Source organism: Mandrillus leucophaeus, unplaced genomic scaffold (assembly GCF_000951045.1).
Source record: "Mandrillus leucophaeus isolate KB7577 unplaced genomic scaffold, Mleu.le_1.0 Scaffold217, whole genome shotgun sequence".
Classification (NCBI taxonomy): Eukaryota; Metazoa; Chordata; class Mammalia; order Primates; family Cercopithecidae; genus Mandrillus; species Mandrillus leucophaeus.
The window spans coordinates 203,760-210,712 of record NW_012102221.1 but is presented as its reverse complement, the minus strand read 5'-3'; the positions used below and the strand labels follow the sequence as shown (position 1 = coordinate 210,712).

The window sequence follows — 6,953 nt, the reverse complement described above, 5'->3', positions numbered from 1 at the left end:
AAAATATTTGCAGACTATCTAACTGACAGGTGATTGGTAACTAAGAATATAGAAGGAGTCCAAACAACTCAAAAACAAAAAAACCAAATAATCTGATTTTAAAATAGCCAAAAGATCTGGACAGACATTTCTCAAAAGAAGAGATACAAATGGCCAACAGGTATTTAAAAAATGTTCAACATCACTAATCAGAGAAATTCAAATCAAAATAATCATGAGCTATCATCCCATCCCACTTAAAATGGCTTTTATCAAAAAGACAGGCAATATGGGATGCTGCAAGAATGTGGAGAAAGGGGAACCATTGTACACTGTTGGTGGGAATTAAACTAGTACAACTACTATGGAGAACGGCTTTGAGGTTCCTCAAAAAACTAAAAATAGACCTACCATATGATCCAGCAATCCCACCGGGTATATACACAAAAGAAAAGCAATCAGTCTATTGAAGAGGTGTCTGCACTTCCATGTTTATTGCAGCACTGTTCACAATAGTGAAGATATGGAATCTGCGTGTCCATCAGCAGACAAATGGGTGAATGAAATGTGGTACATCTATAGAGAGAGAATGGAATATTCTTCAACCATAAAAAGAATGAAATCATGCCATCATGTCATTTGCAACAATGTAAATGGAACTGGAGCATATTATGTGAGGTGATGAAATAACCCAACAACAGAAGGACAAATACTGCATGTTCTCACTTGTATTTGGGAAGTAAAAAGATGATCTTATGGAAATAGAGAGTAGAATTGTGGTTATCAGAGTCTGGAAGGGTAGTGGGCAGGGGGAGATAAAGAATTGTTAACAGGTACAAAAATACATTTAGATAGAAGGAATAAGATGTAATGTTCGGTAGCTCAATAGGGTAACCATAGTTAATAGTAATTTATTGTGTATTTCACAGTAACTAGAAGATTGGAATTGGAATGTTCCTGACACAAAGAAATGATAAATGCTTGAGGTGATGGATATCCCAGTTACCCTGATTTCATCATTACGTGTTGTATTCTTACATCAAAGTTTCACATGTACCCCAAAATATGTACAACTATTATGTATTCAAAAATTAAAAATAAAAAAATTATGAATATGAGCAACTAGCATCTAGACAGCTGGGTCTGCTCTGTTTAATGATTTCAATAATTCAACAAATATCTATTGACTACCACTCATATTAGACGCTAAGATATTTGTTAATGACACAATGGTGAATCAATCCATAAACGATTTCTCCTGATGCTTATATATTTGTAAGGAAGATTTTTTTTTTTTATTTTTTAAAAGCAAGTAATCAAGTTGAGTGTGACAGGCATCACTTGCTATTGGAACATGTAGTAGAAGGGGTTTCTGTGTCCCTGCAATCAGGACAGGTCTTTCTGAGTCTGAAGTATGAATCAGAGTTAGGTAAAGCAGTGAGGGAAGGTAGTTTAGTTTACTTGGTACAAGACACAGTATTAAACACTGCAGTAGAGAGAGTTGTAAATGATAAATCTGCACTTACAGAATTTGCAATTCAGTAAAAATGAGAATATTATCTAAATTTACTGAATGCTCATTATGTGCTAGGTGTTATTAAATACCTTACTTCTGTTGATTTGTTTAATCCTCGCAACAGCTGTATGAAGGAGTTACTGTTACTGACCATCTAAAGGTGAGGAAACAGGAACAGAAATAGAAGTAGCTTGCACAGATCTCCCTGATCTCCCTCATAGCTAATGACAGGCCTAACATACAAATACAATGACAGGCCTAACATACAAATACTTGGTGTCTGGGCCCGAAGCATGCACTCTTTATTTTGAGACAAAGTCTTGCTCTGTTGCCCAGGATGGAGTGCAATGGCGCGATCTTGGCTCACTGCAACCTCCGCCTCCCAGGTTCAAGCATTTCCCTGCCTCAGCCTTCCAACTAGCTGGGATTACAGGTGCCTGCCACCACACTGGCTGATTTTTGGATTTTTAGTAGAGACGCGGTTTCACCATGTTGGCCAGGCTGGTTATGAAGTCCTGACCTCATGATCTACCTGCCTCAACCTCCCAAAGTGCTGGGATTACAGGCATGAGCCACTGCACCCGGCCTCAAAGCCTGCACTCTTAAGAAGCATTTTAGTCTAAGAAAAGATTGACATATTTAATTGCAAATTTGCAAATAACTGCAATTCAATATATTACAGTTACTATCAGAGCATCTTGTATCGGAGCCCGGTGGAATGCCTAGGGCTCGGTGTGCTTTAGTTTTTTCTTTTCTTTTCTTTTCTTTTTTTTTAAGGAAAATTTGTATTATTTTAATTTTATGTACAGAAAACTCAACAGTGTACATTTAATCCAGTTTAGTAGGAAGTTCTTTGGCCTTTGCTTTTTGAGCTTTGGTGCTAGTCTTCTTGTGGACTAGACGTCCCAGTCTGGCTTCCCATGGATAATGCAGTAAGGGACCCCCATTTTATGACACAGGGCAGGCAGAAAGACAACCAGCTCAATGGGATCCACGTCATGTGCCATCAGTCACCACCAGCTGAGCTTTCACGTTCTCCACCAAGGTGGTGACAGTGTTAACTCCTGCTCGAAGGGCAGGTGGTCTCTTAGTGGGGATGTCCCCTTTGCCGGCAGCTTTCTTCTCAGCTGGGGCCGACAGACAGCCTCTGCTTCTTCTCTTGCTTTGCTTTAGTCTGTACTTGCGGGTCAGCTTAAGCAGCTGAGTGGCTGTTTGGTGGTTCAGTGCCTGGGTGAACTGGTTAATCGCAGGAGGCATTTTTAGTCGCTTACAGAGGATGGCTCTCTGCTGCTGCATCCTGATATAGCAGGGCCTTTTCACAAGGTGGGCGAGGTCTCTTTTGGGTTGGATGTCCTGTCCAATGCCAACATTCTTAGGCCTTTTCTGAAGCGGGGGATTCACCACTTTCTTGGCCTCTTGTTTCTTTGTGACTGCAGGTGCCGGAGCCACCTTCTTCCCCTTAGACTTCCTTCCTTTCGGCATCTTGAACGGCGGAAAGAGAGAGACGCCCTTTTTCTTTCTTTCTAGCCTCTCTCTCCCAAGGACTTTTGGTAGGTGCACTAGATAGCACACACAGTTTTCCCTTGAAGCAAGGCATTTCTGTCTGGTTGAAAGCAGACTCATGGCTTCTAAATGCTTTTCATGCAGTCTGCAAACAGGATTTTTAAAGAAAGTTGAAAACTCATGTTTCTCCTTGTGGAAGTTCATCCCTCTTTCTGTACAAGGTGGACTACGAGAGTTCCTTCTGGCTGGACCAAACTTATTTTCAGGAAGCAGCTCTGAATCTGTAGAAAAGCTTGAACATTTTTAGTTCTCAAAGCGATGCTGCATAATACAAGAAGAGGCTACCTTCATTTGATGTTTCTGTGATTACTGTATGTCCACCTCTACAGTGATACCGACTTACTAGGGATTGCTAACATTTAGGCATACTTGCATCATAACAACTTAACAGTTTAACTTTGACTACAAAGACCAATGAAGGGATTGTCTACTATAATTTTCAATTATGTTGAAATGTTTCTACAATAACTATCCTTAAACACTTTATGTGTCTAGAGATGCAGGTTACTTGGTGAAATCTAATCTCAATGGAAAGTTTTGATTCTCTGTATCAAGTGAAAACTAATTTAACTAAGCCATCTCTGCTGCACATTAATATTAAGCAATTATATTAACTCAAAGCACTGTGAATACATTAATTGCTTTCATTAAAAAATGATTTCCTTAATTACCTTCTAAGTAAATATTCTTCACTAAACTTTTTAAGTATTTGCAATACTCAAATAAAATAGGCAATGGGGATGTTAATTTACATGAAATACATATTTCTAAAAATCTAACTTGCATTGCAAGTTTAAAATATGTTTACAAAACCCAGAATTAAATATAATTTTAGAAGGCTATTTTGATTTGGATACTGTTATGTTATTGGGTGAAACAGTATTTCTTGGTTTTCATCCTTTACTTGCCTAAGGCTTCTCAGGATACCACTCATATCATATTGTGATATTATGGTATATATCCATACCACTTTCTGTCTCTCAAGGAAAAGGTCTGTCTCCTCTTATCCACACTGGCCGCTGTGCATATCTCCCTGGTTTCCATCTTGCTGGCACTAAGGTAGCCCCTCATGTTCACAGAGAAGAGAGGCTTAGGAGGTACATGGGTTTTTCATGACCTCAAGCTTTTCAGTGCTTGTGTGACTAACTTCTGTGAAATTTCTTGATTTTCCTCAAGTGAGACTTAAGGGAATTCATGGAATATAAAAGATGGAGCTAAAACAGACTATTTCCCAAATGTTCTTAGGCTTAAATGTTGAAGCATAAATGTTTAAACTGTGTTTATTTAGGACAACTTATAATTGTATATAATTGTGGGGTACAGAATCTCAACTGACTGCAACCTCCACTTCCTGGGTTCAAGTGATTCTCCTGCCTCAGCCTCCCAAGTAGCTGAGACTATAGGCTCACTCCACCATGCCCAGACAATTTTTTTTTTTTATATATTTTAATAGAGATGGGGTTTCACCATGTTTGCCAGGATGGTCTTGATCTCTTGACCTTGTGATCTGGCTGCCTCGGCCTCCCAAAGTGCTGGGATTACAGGTGTGAGCCAGTGCGCCCAGTTCCTCATTTTAAATGTATATCATTTATCCTGTTTAAAGCTTAATGTTCTTTGACCACATCTCTCATTTTCCCTACCTTCCCGCCTCTGGTAACCGCAGTTCTACCCTCTGCTCCTGCGCATTTAATTTTTAAAATTCCACATGAGTGAGATCACTGGGTATTTGTCTCCGTGCCGCACTTATTTTACTTAGCATAATGTCCTCCAGGTTCATCCATGTTGTAAATGAAATAATTTCTTTCTTTTTCTTTTTCTCTCTCTTTTTAAGGCTGAGGAACATTCCATGATGTGTATATATCTCATTTTCTTTATCCATTTATCCATTGATTGACACTTAGATTGATTCCATGACTTGGCTATTGTAAACAATGCCACAATGAACATGGAAGTGCTGATATCTCTTAGACATACTAATTTCAAGTCCTAGGGATATATAGTTAGAATGGGGTTGCTGGAACATATGGTAATCCTATTTTTAGTTTTCTAAGGAAACTCCACAGTTTTCTGTAATGGCTGTGCTAATTTATATTCCCACCAGTGTACAGTGTTCCCTTTTCTTCACATCCTCACCAACACAGTTGTCATCTTTCCTCTGTTTGATGCTAGCTCTTCTGAAAGATATATCATAGTTTTAATTTCTATTTCCCTAATAATTAGTGATATTGAGCATTGTATATATTTTTATATATATATGTTGGTCATTTGTATGTCTTCTTTTGAAAAATATTCAGATTCTTTGCCCATTTCTAAATTAAACTTTTTTTTTTTTGCTATTAAGTTTTCTGAGTTCCTTATACATTTGGGATATTAGTTCCTTATAAAATGTAATGCTTGCAATTTTTTTTCTGATCTGCAGGTTGTCTCTTCACTTGTAGTTGTTTTCTATATTGTGCAAATGTTGTGCAAACGTTTTTCAGTTTACTGTAATTCTATTTGTCTATTTTTGTTATTGGAGCTTTTTTTTTTTTTTTTTTTTTTTGAGGCGGAGTCTCGCTCTGTCGCCCAGGCTGGAGTGCAGTGGCGCGATCTCGGCTCACTGCAAGCTCCGCCTCCCAGGTTCCCGCCATTCTTCTGCCTCAGCCTCCCAAGTAGCTGGGACTACAGGCGCCGCCACCACGCCCGGCTAATTTTTTTGTATTTTTAGTAGAGACGGGGTTTCATTGTGTTAGCCAGGATGGTCTTGATCTCCTGACCTCGTGATCCGCCCGTCTCGGCCTCCCAAAGTGCAGAGATTACAGGCTTGAGCCACCGCGCCTGGCCATTTTTTGTATTTTTAAGTAGAGATGGGATTTCACCATGTTAGCCAGAATGGTCTCGATCTCTTGACCTCGTAATCTGCCCACCTTGACCTCCCAGAGTGCTTGGATTACAGGCATGAGCCACTGTGCCCAGCCTGTTATTTGAGCTTTTGGGGATTAAATAAAAATAATAATAATAATTGCCCAAACCAGTGTTGTGTAGTTTTCTCCTCTGTGTTTTTCTAATTCTTTTTTTCTAATACTTTTATTCTAATTTTTCTAATACTTTTATAGTTTCAGGTCATTTAAATCTTTAATTCATTTTGGGTTTATTTTTGTACACTGTGTGAAATAGGGTGGGGCTAATATTATTCTTCTGCATGTGAATATCTCGTTTTCTCAAAGTCCTTCATGGGAGAGATTGTTCTTTACCCATTGTGTATGTTCTTGGCATTTTTATCAAAGTCAATTGACTAAAGGCATGGGTTCATTTTTGTGCTCTCTATTCTGTTCCATTGGTTAGTGTTTCTATTTTTATACTAGTGCCATGCTGTTTTAATTACTGTGGCTTTGTAATATAGTTTGAAGTCAAGCAGTGGAGGGCCTCTAGCTTTGTTCATTTTGTTCAAGACTGCCTTGGCTAGTCAGGCTTTTTTCTCTGTGTTTCTGTATGAATTTTAGGATTTTTTTTCTCTTTCTGTTAAAAATGACACAGGAATTTTGGTAAAGATAGCTTGTGGTAGCATGAAAATGTCAACAGTATTTCTTCAATTTGTTAACATAGACTATCTTTCTATTTATGTATTCTGCAATTTATATTAATGTTTTATAGTACTTTTGTGTACAGATCTTTCATTTCCTTGGTTACCTTGACTCCTAAGTATTTTTTAAGCTATTACAAATGGGATTGTTTCCTTGATTTCTTTTTTGTTAGTTCTTCTTTAGTGTACAGAAATACTATTGATTTTTGTTTCTCAATTTGTCTTTTTTTGTTTTGTAGATTTTTGTAAATTTATAGATTTTTGTCAATAAGTTTTCGACATAGAAGATCATGTCATCCGTAAATATCAATTTTACTACTTTTTATCTTTTAC

At 37.9% G+C, this 6,953-nt stretch overlaps 1 pseudogene across 1 annotated transcript; it reads right to left on the bottom strand.

The window, feature by feature from the left end:
- Positions 1 to 2,323: 2,323 nt before the first annotated feature.
- Positions 2,324 to 2,994, bottom strand: LOC105540247 (annotated as a pseudogene). The gene has a single exon (XR_001006173.1). The product of XR_001006173.1 is annotated as a 60S ribosomal protein L7a pseudogene (transcript).
- Positions 2,995 to 6,953: the final 3,959 nt, after the last annotated feature.